Consider the following 12860-nt stretch of genomic DNA (forward strand, 5'->3'; position numbering starts at 1 on the left):
TTAGTTAGGGAGAGGATATATTTTATCTGATTTTTATCAAAGGTGACATCAGAAGTAATGAAAAGATAAATAATTTTAAAGCTTCAGAGAAAGAGGATTTTTTAATAAAGAAAGGATCTGTCGCGGAGATTTAACTTTCTTAAATCCTTCAAATCCCTTTGCCAAGTGCAATAATATTCCAAAATTTTATGACAGTTTTTACTTCATGTGTATTAGGAGCAAGTAACCATCATCACTAACTGACAGACTGGACATTCATTCCTTGTGGAACCAGCATGTTGGGGCACTGTACATTTGCTCTTTGTAAAATATTTCCAAGTTCAGGGGTTCCATTATATATCCTCCTATTAATTTACACGTGGTATTGTTTTTTCCCTTAATGATGTATGTAGGTACGAAAAGGCAGTGATATGTATTTACTAAACTGTTACCTTCCCAGTTAGTGAATTGCTCAGCACAGATACTTTCTTTCATAAGTACTGTCATTAAATGCATGAAATTATTGATCTAAACTGCTTTCCTGGGAGGCTGCTCCTTATAAAGAGCAGTCGGGTCTCTTTTTGCCTGCAAACTAGGCTGAATTTCATAACAAAACTTTCATCATAAAAAGAAAAAAATAATCAAAACTCCAAATAACAACCTCCCTATGATATATCAATGACTAAATCTCTGAGAGATCTGGCTTTAATTTTTCTTACGGGGGAAAAAAAAAAAAAGGGAAAAAAGAGAAAGAGAATAGGAAGGATCCAGTGTTTCCTGTAAGGGACTCCTTTTTGAAGAGATCATGCTAAAAAGGCTGCTGAAGGGATCTCTTGCTGCTGTAATTTGTAGAAAGGAGCTCTCATAATTATAGTCAGAGTTTATTGCGTCTCCCCCTCTCTCTCCCCCCCCTTTCCCCCCCCCGCCCGCCCCATGTGTGTGTATGCAGAGAGCTAGAGAAAGCTGGCAGCACTACCTGAATAGCTATTGAAAGAGTGAGACTTCTCAGTTCCTGCTTCATTACTGGGTAGCAGCTATTCCAGTGTGTGAGAGCTCCTAACTGCATTCTCCCATCGAAAAGCCCTTGGTAAGTCCCCTTAGCCGGCAGAGCTGCGGATTAACTCAGCAAAAGGCAGGAGGGGGGGTGGCAGGGAGCCGTGGGGGCTCTCAGAGCCTGTGTGCAGCTTAAGATCTATTAGATTTCAAAGATTTTCTGTAATAAATGTGTAAGATCTTCTGTGGATTGCTGGGATGCGAAGGCGATTGCGAGGAATGTTTTGTGTGCTCAAGAGCAATGCTAAGTACGTTCAGGAGTGCCTGAAACAGAGCAGGATTTTTCTACCGGAGATGAGATTGGTAAATGTTTCTCAGAACTGCAAGAAGAGTGGTTTGGTTCGGTTTTGTTTCCCCCTGTCATTTTCCTCTTGTCTTCCTGTCCCCTTTTATAGTGTTGAACGTGTTAATAGGCTCAGAGAGAAGAAACTGTGTCTTCCTGCTGATTGATGGCTTTTGAAATGTAGAACTTTTATCAGAAGAGGGATGAGAGCTGAAGCTATAGAGGAGATACGTGTGCTTTTTATTTGCATGTACATTCTTGTCCTTGTTTCTGGTGTTGATTGCACAGATTTACCATGCTCAGGAAAAGTCCAAAAAGCTAGGAGATGCACATTTACTGCTCAAGACACCGATGTTTGTGCTTGTTAAATGTGCTTGTATCACATGTTTTATTAGTCATCCGCCTGAGAAGTGGTGCTCTCCAGGTAGCTCCTTCCAGTATACGTAGCAAAAAGCACTCCCAGACAGGCACTCTTCTTCTTTACCTTGGTGCCATGAATCAAGCTCATTGGGCTCACCAGAAAATGATAGAGGCCATCGGAGAGGTCAGGTCGCGGCTCTCCTCGCCCCAGCTGAGCAATGGCGTTTGAAAGGAGAGGCTGGAATGATGCCGTTATCCGAGGGTCCCGGTACCCTGGAGCTGGCTGCGTTTTGATTTGAACAGTATGAACGAGTTACTCCAGGGACAGGCCGGAGGTTATTGTCTAGCAATACAGAGCATTAACAGAATGACTGTCTCCTAACTGAACCCACACCTACTCCCCTGATGGATAAATCCAATCTGGAAGAGCTGGCTGCCTGACGAGCAGGGCACGGGACCGCTGGCTCATCTGTTACTGTTAGTCCAGTCCAGACCTCCTTGGCTACAGCTGTCCATGGGATCACAGAGGTGACACAGCCGTATTTATAACTATGAGGGGGAAAGCTGCTCCTTATATTCAGAAAACATACACTCGTGATTTGAAACTGCTGCTTAATGTCCCTAGACATCATTTTCTTTGCTACTGAGCAAACACGATAGCTCAAAGGATTAGGTTTTAGGTCTGCAGTGGTTGCTTTCCAGTTAGTGTGAGTAAATTCACATCTCTTCTACAGGTCAAAAGGACCAGACTGACATTTTTTTCCCCCTTTCAGAAGACTTCAGTGTTTATTAAGGGACAACTTTTATAAGCTAATATTAAAACAGAGCTCAGACTTGCAGCCAAGCACAGAATAGGTATTGCTTCCTGAAACTCAGTCATTTTACATTATATTGATAGGGGGATCATGCTAAGGGGTGCAGACGACTAGAGGATTGATAAGTGACCTTACATAACTTCATGCAATGGAGTTTACAAGTAGGAATATGCCTCATGTTCCAGGTTTTCGGAGGCAACATTACTTCACCAATAAATTAAAATGTTGTCAAAATTGCATCATTACTGGAGCTGCTTAGTGCATTAAATATAATACTGGGGTGCAATATAGACAATAATAATCTCCAACGGGGGGGGGAGGGGGGAGAAAAAGCTATAAGGAAAGAACACGTTTGGGGTTTTTTTTGTATTTGTGTCCATCAACTACATAAGCTTGTTGCTAGAATACTCTTGAATACAAATGCACAGTGCCTTTTCTAAGTTTGTTTTGCTCTCATCATCTGCATGGATGTATGAAAGAGCAGAAACACCTCAATGAGAAGAATACCAGTGCGAAGGGGGGGATGGAACAGGTAACTCTTTTCAGCTCTGTGCCACATCCTTGTATCAAATTCAGCCTTGACCACATTCATTTTAGTAAGCAGACTCTGCTGTCATCTGTTTGCTATCAGCATGGCAGGATGTTCTCAAAGCAACTGAATTCCAGGTCAGGATGGTAGAAAAATGCTGGGGGCTGTTCACCGGGGGCTGGATGCCGTGACCTTTCTGCCTACTGGAAGTGTTGTTCTCTGTGAGGATGATGCAACCCAGCACAAGAAAAAGGAACTGGGAAAGTGTCTTGGCTGATAGGCAAGATCTTTGTTTATCATGGGCAGTGTATGCTCTGCAGAGCCTCACCCATGGCACAAGGGATCTGCCTCCCCTCCCTTCTCTCAGGAGCGCAGTGAGGTGGGAACCATTTGTTTCTTCCTCTGGAAGGGACTACGTGCACCTGACAGACCAGACTGCCCTACTTGTGATCGTGTACCCACACACCCATGTAGCAGATACCCTCGTAAGTGGTGGGCAGGAGATGTTGCCTATGTTTTGGGCTGATCTGACTGTGTTACCGTGTAGTCAGCATGTGCCTCCAGGCAGTGACTTACCCCTTCCACCCTACCAGCCCCAGAGGAGTTATTTCTGGAGGATGCCCAGGCATGGTCCTAAGTTCTCCTTGCTACAAAAAGTCTTCAGACCTTGCCAGCACGAGCCACAGAAATCTAAATGTCCCTTCAAGCCAACCTGGGTTTTCATCAGAAATCCTCTCTGTTGCCTCTCTGACTTGAAATGAGCTCTCCTCCCTGCCCCCCATCAACGATTACGATTCATGAAGCAGAAAATGCCAGATACTCAAGCACTGGCAGAGTTCTTTTAAATTATGTTTCTAGTTTGTAATCCTTTTATACATCAAGGTTTTGTATTTCCCCTCTCTATTTATGTATAGCAAAATGTATCAATCCAGGCATTTCAATACCCATCACTGAAGCATAACGGTCCATATATCCTTGTTTACTGAATAAACAGGGATTTTCAAAGGGTATTCCCTGTGCCAAGTGTAGCTTTTGTTTGCATGACTTGACTACAGTTCTGCTTATAAGAATTGCAAAATCAAACCAAGGAAGCAAAGACTGGTGTAATTCATGGTTTGTTGCCCTAAACGCCCTCCCTGCTGTCCTCAGACATCTTCCTTCTTTCCCCTTTTCCTGTGAAATCCCCATGGGTCTGATTTAGACGGAAGCTCTTTGGAACAGGTATCACATCTCCAATCATTGCACACATTCGTGTCTATCATGCTGCATGGAAATATAAAATATTAACCACAGCTAGAGTATTTAGAGTGGATAAAAACCTAATGCAATCTCCTGATCCTAACTGCTCCTTTTTCTGTAACTCCTTGCACCTTAGCATGGTCAAAAGGAGAGAAACCTATTCAAACCTTCTGCCATTATTTTTTTGTTACTGCCCCCGGAGAAAGGACTTCAAAATCCAGACATCTGCTGCCTCCTTCTACTGCAGGGCAGTGGTAAGGGTGGAAGGACCTTGAAAAGCCATACTCTTGCAGTTATCAGGGGAATTGTGACGGAACAATAAGGAGATTTTTCAGCGTAGCATTCTCGTGATTAGAATGACTTACAAATTGTTTTTGTCATTGCTAGGACAAGAGTGGAACTGACATTTAGTAGCATATGAATTCCCCAGTAATTGGTGCCCCATAATATAAATTAGATTAGAGGCAGTTTACCAAGTCCCAGTACAGCAAGTTTTCATCTTACTGTTCTCTCAAAGGAAGATAATCTACAATGTACATTTTAGAAGACAACTGTGGCGTAGGGAAGATACAACCCTAAATGAAAAAGAAAAGATTACTTCCATAGGACTTTATAGTCAAAGTTCCTTGCTGGCTTAAAGAAGAAAATCTGTATCCAGAAATGATACTGAGTTTGAGTGTTTCCTTTACTGTGTTTTTGTGTTAACTCTGCTAAATAATTAAAGGAAGGAGAGGAGAACAGAACAGATAACTAGGTAATAGCAGGCATGATCACAACTACCCTGTCCATTCCTTTAAAGCTGGATCCAAGTTCTTTGACTTGAAATTGGAGTTTTTTCACTGAGAAACTGTGGCAGGATATGTTCCTAGCACTGCAACAGATGCTATTAAAGCAGCTTCTTTTCATTATGAAAACAAAGCTGAAGCACTATAACATATGTTGTGTTGATTCATGTCTTAGAAAATATCATTCCATGGAGATATATTTGATAAATGCAGTAAGAAAGCAGCTGATTCCTTGGAAAAATGCATTTGACTGCAGCATTAGCCACTTGCATATCGTACTTGACAAACACTCAGATGTGATATGTTTTAATACATTGCCGTAACACCTAAGGATTTTCATTCAGATGCAACGCTATTCCTTTCTCTTCCTCAATGTCTTAAAGATGCTACTTGCAAATGAAAAAATTGGTAAACAATTCCTTTTATGGGAATCTGACCCTGATGTTCAGTTGCTAGCATTCAGAGCTTAAGATTGTATGGTTCCTCAGCTGCAAAAGAGAGATAATATTTCTGCCTCCCCCTCCAAGTATACACCCTTCTTCTGTCTTCTTTGCCTATACAGCATACTGAGGGCAGAGACTGTGCCTTATTATATGCACAATACCTACACAGTCAGCACCTACACGATCCTTGGCTGCAGCCTGTAGGTTCTCCTGCAAAAGAATTTTCCCCACGTACCACTAACTGATGTTCTTAGTAGCAGCCTCAGCCAACTGGACGGTGCCAGTGATGCTGGGAGCATCACCTGCGGGCTTCAGACCCCTTCCAGGACCGGTGCTGTGGTCCCAGAGGGCTTCGGTTCCCCCATCGACTACTTGGACCCTCTTAACAGATAACCAAATCTCCTCACCCAAGTGTTTGAAGAAGAGACTTAGCATACCATTTCTGGAATCAGTGGCTGGGAATGGACGTGGCAATTATGTCAAGGATACTGAGAGATACTGATTTCTTTGACAGTTATATGGGCTCCACAGAACTCACTACAGTGTTTGTTTTTGACAGCTGACTAGATAAGGTGAATCCATGGGGAGCTGATAGGTGCCCTAACAAGGTGTATTCTTGCAGAATTTTCTTTCTGACCAGAAACCCACTCATATCACTGACAGCTGGCAGCTTCAGTAAAATTCAGCACAAAACAATCCAAACAGCAGCCCATCTTCCTGATGCATCTATGTCCCAAGCCTAACTCGGTGCATTTGGCTGGAACAGGCTGTGTGAAGCAGGAGCAGATTTTGGAGAACCGCCTGCTCTTATCTTTCTATTTAGTATTTTTTATATTAAAATATATTTTAACAAAATTTGAAGGGTCTTCTCTTCCTCCTTTAAAGAGCAACAAACCATCTTTCAGCTGCAGTAAAAGCATTTAGTGAATCAATCCTTGATTAATTTCATCCACTGAAGGGTGGTTAAACCTGGTTGTAGGGACAGAACAGAGTAGACGAGGGCTGTTTCAGGGGGCGAGGAGCCTGTACAGAGCAGCTGTTCTACATCTTTGCCTGTCTCATCGCTCCACGGGGATCACTGGGAGGAGAATACAAGTTACAGCAGCCCAGTACAGGACAGGGAGAAGAGTCAAAATACAGGTTTAAAAAAACAACAAGAAATTTTACTGAAAATTATTTTTTATGCTGCTCTTGAGAAAGACAGAATAAAGCTGACCACCTCTGTAGCTCAACTAAAAGCCTAATTTCTGATAACAGTCTTAAAAAGAAAACTCAAATAAATGCAGAAAGATCTCTTTCATTGTGTTCAAACTGAATTGTTGTAAAATGCCTTCAGATAAAGCCAGGTCCACCCAGCTCATAAACCCCTGTTGTCCTTCAGCTGCATTCAACCAGAGGTCAACAAGGTGACTCAGCACAGAAGAGGAAAACTCCCAAGAGCTTCTTCTCCAAGCTGCTGCCTTCTTTCTAGAGATTTAATCAACTCCCTAGAGCTTATTATCAGAGCAAGCACCCTGACTCTGGCACGGAAAAAGACACTCATGTCTTTTCTGTACAATTGGGAAATCTGGCAGCCCTGTATGTTGCGATTGCAGCTCCGATCCTCTTTTTGGGGCACCGCTGGTGCCAAGTTGCTTCTTTCTGTCACAGAGTCCAAATGTCCCTGTTCACTGTCTCTGAGATTAGATCCCAGGAGGCAGCAGTTCCTACCTCTATGGTTAACCACAAACCCACTGATGGAGCTCCAGGGAAATAATTATAGTGCGTGGTTCTCCACTCCCCATGATTTCAGATTCCAAATTTCTTTTTCTCTTGAGTGACACAGTATAGTTGGCCACTTTCACAGTATTAAACAAAGTCATTTGATGGTGAAATCACTCAGCAACAGAGGAGAGAGAGCTTATTTATTGATTCAGCTCCCTACAGACGTTACCTGACGTTGCTGAAGTTTATAGGATCAGTTGTTTGTGCCAGCAAATTGCAGTACGTAGCCTTAGAAATTGTAAGTAGGTGCAATGTCATATTTAAAAATGAAAAATTGATTTCTTCACGAGAATGGCATGCAAAGCAGGCAAGCGTTCATTCTGCTTTGCTCATTGGGAAGCACCATCGGATTATGCTTTCCAAGGCACTACAGAGAGCAATACAGGTGTGAGGTACTGCTTTACTTTCACCACAGATCCCCTTTGAATTCCCTGAGCATATTTTTCTAGCCCAATATCCTGCTGCCAGGTTTGTCTCAGGTCGGAGCTCAGCACCTCTGTTACTCAGCTAGCTGCCATGGTTTTTAACTTGGCCTCCCCTCAGAAGTGGCTAGTAAGAAAAGCAAGCTAAAAGACAAAGAATAAGGGCGCTTGCATGTCCTTTCTCACTAAGATTTGATTCTCTTGGCTTAGGGCTGGGACTATATTAAAACTGATATTTTCTTTGGCTAGCAGCGGAATATCTGGACAGGAGCAGGGTTGGGAACGGGCTAATGGAGGGAGAGGAGAACGTGTATCATGGTAGTGCGTCACTTGCATCGCGCTCCAGATAAAATATCTGAAAAGTCATCAGGCTTTTGCCATCTGTTCAATTTTTTGAATGCTTCCAGGAAAGGACAATGCTTATAAAGACGGTGACCATGTTAGCTAACAGATTCCACTCTCTCCTCAAGCACAAATCACATACATTTCACTTGTGGTCACGGATGCAGGCATGTGCATCTGAGTTTGCATGAACACAGCTATTGGGAGGCAGAAGGCTTACTTCTCCTGAGATGCAACTAATCCACCCAGCTATACATGGACTTCTAAGCAAGCAACTCTACATCTCTGTAATGAGTATGTTATTTATTAGAGTTGGCTAAGCCTGCCTGGTTTAAATCTGGATTTAATCTTATCTTAAGATACTCAGTGTTGTGATTTTGGTTCGGCAAAGTGTCAGTATAAACATATATATAAATATATATATATATATACATATTGCTATGTCTGGAAGTACCCACTCTACAGCTGTGTTCCAAAGCTGTTCCCCCAGAAACATGCAACACCTGTATATCAGCACAGCTCTCATTTTTCATTTTTAACAAGTAGAAACTGAAAGCATACTAGAGCAACCAGCTACTGCTTATAGATTGCATGAACTGCCAACCTTGTGAAGGCTGCTTAAACCAGTGACACTCAAAGGAAAAAATTAAGGACCATCACATTTCCAGATAATGTATCTTGAGATCTGATCTCATAATGCAAAGGTCAGATGAAATCAAAACACTGTTTACAGCAGTGCTCTTTCTTCTCAGCTCTGCAGTTATTAAAGGCATTTAGCCTGAATTAATTAAAAAAGAAAAGAAAACTTCTCTTGACTAGCTTAAGGAGTAACATGTGGCATGTAATTTGGATTTCTGAGAGATTTAGACAAGTAAGCTGCATTACTCATCCATCTCATTTAAGATATGTAGATTCCATAATCTTCCATCTGGATTTTCAGCCAAACCTTGGGCTGCTTTTCGGTTGTTTGAAGAAGGCTGGAGAAGGAGGTTCATCTTAGAATGAACAAAGAAGGGTGAAAATTGTCCAGCTGGAAAAAAATGAGCACATGACAGAAAGTGCCCTTGGGCTACAGCACTGTATGTGAACCTTCAATTTATTTTCAGTGACAGTATGATTATTTTGCTTTCTTTCCCACAGCAGACAATCCCTCTGTATTTAGTGCAGGATCCATTCAGAACCAGAGTGGCACATTGGTATATGACGCTCACAAGCTTTGTCCACTCCCCTTCTTCCAGCTACAGTATCATCGTATGAACCACATCGGTGATGATAGCATGAGACATCAGACTGGAAGAGATCCATGGGCAAGCAAATCAGAGCCTTCTACTCTCAGGGAAAAAAAAAAAAAAAAAAAAAAGGAACTTTTAAGGGAATTTAAGAGAAGAGCCATGCTACCTTTATCTGTCATCCTGCAGTGCCAACACCATTCATTTGAACATGGAGTACAGATAATGCCCTGTTGCTTGCATAACTGTTAGTTCTAGTAGTTCAAATGTGTTCCCTTTCATTAACTAGTGTATTGGGGCTATCCCCAGGCACTCTCTATCCACGACTCAGCGGAGGCCAATCTGTCCAAGCGATCAAGCCAACATTAGATCTGCCTATCAGCATAGGTGAGAAAAAAACCCTGCCTATGATAAGCTTGAAGCTACTATGATTTGATCAATTCTGAAATGAAATTATGAACTGAAATAAAACAAAACAAAACAAAACAAAACAAAACAAAATAAAACAAAACAAAATAAAATAAAATAAAATAAAATAAAATAAAATAAAATAAAACGATGCTCTTCAGAAAGATATTTACAAACTCCAGGGCAAATCTATCAAAGGAAGTTGAGCCATGTTCATATGAAATTTATCAGAGGGGAAGGACTAGCGTCTATCTAATTTGTCAGGCTTTGGAAAACAACTGCAAAAAATCCTTAGCCAAGATCATCTGTGGGAACAGATGCTCCTGAGAGATAAAGAGAAGTGCACACAAGCACGGTTTCTCCCCCTCTGCCTCAAATGAAAGAACAGTACATAGGAGTGGCACCTTCTTCAGGCCCATTTTTTCCCTTGGCAGATTTCTCCGGCAGCAGAAGCCCAGCCTGGTTCACTGATAGACCTTGTTGGAAGCCTGGGAATACCTGTTACCTGAAAATGGATCTTGGTGTGGGGCTTTGTCTCTAGGCAGGCTGCTGTGGAGGGTGCCTGGGAGGAGACCTTTAGTAGCTCCATGATGGGCACAGCTCAGTAGGGCTCCACAATTGCTTTATAATTCAAAGGATCAAGGGTATAAGCTTGAGCATTAAAAAAATAAAAATAAATAAATAAATGATGAGGTAGTTTTGGTGCCATTTGTTCGTTTGGCAGTCTGGCCCACGGCAAGGTGAGATCAGCTTTGTGCAGTTGAGTGTCCGACGTCCGATGTCTTGCCAAGCCCCTGGTACTCTTTTAAACACACCAGAGGCTGCTGAAGCCCGAACCTGCGGAGGCTGGGCGTGAGTGACAGCACACCGACCCCGGGAGCCGGGGACAGCCTCTCGCGGAGGGTCGGGTGGCTTTACGGTGGGAGAGGACTGGCCCAGCTAGGAGCGATGCTAACCCAAGCTGCCGTGGGGTAGAAGACCCCAGTTCTGCGGCACGGCGAGCGGTCCACCTGAGCCGGAGGAACGCTGGCGGCAGCATGAAACTACGCCTCTTTGCCTCGATGCAGGTTTTTCCATTTTTCTTATGGCTTTAAGGAGGGTCTGAAGGGCGATGGGTTCCCCATGGGTGGTGGTGAGGTCCCGCTCCGGCTCCTTTTTGCAGCAGCAGCAGGAGCTGGCAGCTCCAGGGGACCAAGCCCACCCTGTAGAGCAAAGCTGGTGGCAACTGTTCTCTCCGTCTCCCACCTCGTCCTGCGGGGCTTGACGGTGTGGGTGAAACAAGGCATCGCTTTTCACAGGCTGGGGTTTGCATTAAGCATAAGGTGAGAGCTGCGGCATTAGCTTCTGTGGCAGACGTGCCCCCGGAGCTGCAGCAAGCAAGATGTTACCAAGTGAGATTACCAGACCTGCTGACACACACATAAAGTTGGCACCTGAGGTCCTGGGGGTAAAACAGAGGAGGATGGAGGTGATTTGGCTTGCCACGCCTGCCCGGAACGATGAGGCTGCAACTGAACCCAAGTCGTGCAGTGCTTTAGGCCAGGCTGCCAGGGGTAACTCTGAACTAAAGGAAACAGAATTTTTGTAGAAAGCATAAAAACCGTATGTATGAAAAAGTGGTACAACGAGTTTAGAGTTTTTGCCATTTAACAAAGTGGAACCAGACAGAAGCTGTTTTTCTCGTGGTGTCCCTGGTGATATTTTGGTGTGCAGTGCCTGGACTCCAGGCGGCAGCGAGGCAGGACCAGAAGCAAGAAGAAGGACTTTACTGACAGCACAATTTCTCAAGCCAAGTGGTTCAGAAATTGGCAGCCCCACACATGCAGCAAACACCAACACATCAGAATGAATTCGAAGCTGTTATTCCACAGATCCAGAACAAAAAAATAAATACAAGAAGGTGTTACCAGTGTGAGCCCTGCGGAATTTGTGTTTGACTTGGCACCAAAAACGTGCTGTGAGATTCTTGACCTGACAGCATCAGCTGTGATCTTTTATTGAGAAGATTTATGCAGCCCTGAAAGTGAGGATTTGACAATTAACAGGATCAAGTTTGTCAACTCTGCTGCCTTTTTTAGACATTGTAGAAAATCATGAACACGCCACGTGAAAAATACATGTATCCTGTTGGTGGCGTGAGGGCACTCAAAAGATGTTACCATTAATGTTGCTTTCGTGAAATTTCCAGTTTCAGGTCTGATGTTTTCATTGCTGAGAAGGTACAAGCTTTAAATAGTCACAGAAGAATGAGACGCAGCAAGGAAAAGTATGAAGCAGCTCCACGGAGAAGAATTTAGACAACATTTCATTCTCACTTTATTACAGTTTCTTCACGTTTTTTTAGAGTAGGGTCACCCCTTTTAAATAGGATGTAATCTGTTTGAAAACATTAAGCTGCATGATGTCTTGCGCATTTACAGGAGTAAATCTATTTTAGCATATTTAAATAGGATAGTGTGGCTGGTATTAGATTTTTGGTGCAAAAGGACTATTGTGGGCAAGGTTTTCAAAAACAGGAATCCAAACGGAGACTTTTGAAAGGCATCTGTATCAGCACCCACATATATAAAACTACTAAATTTTAAATATGGCTTTCTAGGTTTATCAATAGGGTGTAACATTGAGTTGCTGAAAGTAACATAGCTGCATTAGGAGAATTTATTCACCTGGCTGGAGACCTCCTGAGCAGCACCATGCTGCTTCCAGGGTACACGCTAGCCTGGATACCTTTACATAGCCCTATGTCATGCCACACAAACGCTTCCAAACAAGCCCAGCTTGCAAATATGACATCCAAGTCAGCAGCTAATGTTTGTTTTTACCATGTGTGTTTGAGGACAGTCACATTTCTTATCATCGCTACAGTGGGAATTCAGGACGCACGAGTTTTGTCCTTCAAGGCTTGGCTCATATGACTATTATTTTTTGTGGTACTGTTAATGCCAGTGAAAGTGCTTACACTATGAGCAAAAGCTAGTAGGAATAGTATGGGTAATGGTTAACTGCAGAAACAGCACCCTCTTTATTTAGTTCCTGATCTGGGCTATTTTCGAACAACTACTGCTGTTTATTGTCATTATTGGGTTCAAAAAATGACTTGCTTTGTTCTTTTTCCAAGGGACAGAGTAAATCAGGTCTGACATCTGAAGCAGTGTATTTACGGCAGCGCGGAGCATGTGGCTCCGGAGCGTGGCTGCAACGAAAAACAG

General features: G+C 43.0%; 1 protein-coding gene across 1 annotated transcript in view; it reads left to right on the forward strand.

The window, feature by feature from the left end:
* The first annotated feature begins 1010 nt into the window (after positions 1-1010).
* ST6GAL2 (ST6 beta-galactoside alpha-2,6-sialyltransferase 2) overlaps positions 1011-12860 on the forward strand; it is a 173423-nt gene continuing 161573 nt past the window's right edge. Inside the window, exon 1 of the mRNA XM_029998892.1 lies at positions 1011-1066. The gene's annotated coding sequence lies outside the window, so the exon portion shown is untranslated. The remainder of the gene's footprint in view (positions 1067-12860) is intronic.

Source organism: Aquila chrysaetos, chromosome 23 (genome assembly GCF_900496995.4).
Source record: "Aquila chrysaetos chrysaetos chromosome 23, bAquChr1.4, whole genome shotgun sequence".
Lineage (NCBI taxonomy): Eukaryota > Metazoa > Chordata > Aves > Accipitriformes > Accipitridae > Aquila > Aquila chrysaetos.